Raw genomic sequence first — 1,653 nt, 5'->3', positions numbered from 1 at the left:
CAAGAAAAATACAGCTTGCTTCTGCCCTTTTCCTTGTCTATTTTCAATTCATCAGTCAAATTCTATTAAAATTAAGTCAGCTCATGTCATTCTCTGTCTGAAACCTTTCATTGGTCTCTCAGAATAAAAACTCAAGTCCTCACAAGCACCTAAAATATTTTACACTATATGGTGTCTGATTTCCTTGCTGGTCACATCACTAGTATTTCCTGCCTTTCTTCATTCTACCCTAGATTTCTGCCTTTTAAGTGAGAAAGCAAGCCGCAAAGTCCGGCACTCAAGCCATGGTTAGCCATGTGGGAGTCCAGTGCCATTAGCCACCATGCCACCTGCCAGCCCAAGATTTCTGCCCTTATTCATGTTTCAGGACTTTTACACTGACCATTGCTTCTGTCTAGTATATCCTGCCTCCAGATATCCATTTGGTTTACTCTTTCTCCTTTTTCAGGTCTTTATTCAAACATTGGGGTGTCAGAAAAGTAATGACGCATTTTTGCATAGAAAGCATATATTGTGACTTTTCCAACAACCCTATATTATTTTCTCTGAGGTCTTCCCTGTGCATTATATTCATTAATGCACCCCAAAACTCCCTCTACCATTTCTTGGTTTATTTCTCAGCATAACACTTTTTGTCATCTAACATATTTTAAAGGCAAAATTTGTGATCAGACTTATTTAGTGCTTCATCCTTAAGCCTAAATTAGTGCCTGGTATGTATTTCATACTTGGTAAATATTTGTTGAATAAATTAATGCTTTTTTAGGTGAATGGATGACTTTAGTTCAGTAAGAATGTTTTGAATAGTTACAAAACCATGCTGAGAACTAGGGAGAGGGAGATAGAGATTACTACCAAAAATATAGTTTGTAAGACATATTTTCTGCCAAAAGGGCCTTATATTTTAATAAAGATCACCAACATAAAAAAAACATTGTCATTATATTATAGAAATAACTGATATTATGGAGTCCAGTAGAGCATCCACCCTATGAAGGTGGTAAAGGATTCAGGGAGCCTTCTAAAAAAAAAAATGACTTCAAAACTGAGGGTATTTTCTCCACTCATGGTTGAGCACATTCATGTGCACACAAGAAAAATAAAGATACATATAGAGAGAAGTGCCCTCCACAGGCTTCAGTCATGTCATGATCCTTTTTATCCAGTTCTCCAGTTTCCCAGCGTTCTGGGCACACACACACACACTCAGCATGTTTTCAAGCCAACTGGGCAAGGGATTCAAACCGTGGTTTGCATGTGACTTTATAAACAAATAATATAAGGCACTAATATAAATTTTTCCTTTTGTTTGTTGTCTCCCCTTATTAGAAGTAAGCTTTATGAGAGCACTTTCTTTTTCTTATTTACCACTATATCCCCAGCTGCAAGAAGAGTGCCTAGCACAACAAATATATATTGGTTGGATGAATGAATAAATGAATGAAGGGCAGACATACTACTTTCATATAATTCAATTATATTAACAAAGTGTTGAGTTAAAAAAGAATCTCAGGGATCTGCTTTTGGACCTGAGTCCTGTTTCTGTCAATGCCAGTCTTTTGGTAAAGTGAGGTTAGGAGCAGCTGGAAGAAGATGACAGGCTAAACTGGACATTCTCTGCCTCCAGCTGGGTTGTACTGGGAGTGGGCAGGA

The sequence above is a fragment of the Tupaia chinensis genome, unplaced genomic scaffold (genome assembly GCF_000334495.1).
Source record: "Tupaia chinensis unplaced genomic scaffold, TupChi_1.0 Scaffold138988_1, whole genome shotgun sequence".
Lineage (NCBI taxonomy): Eukaryota > Metazoa > Chordata > Mammalia > Scandentia > Tupaiidae > Tupaia > Tupaia belangeri.
This window is presented reverse-complemented; position numbering follows the sequence as displayed.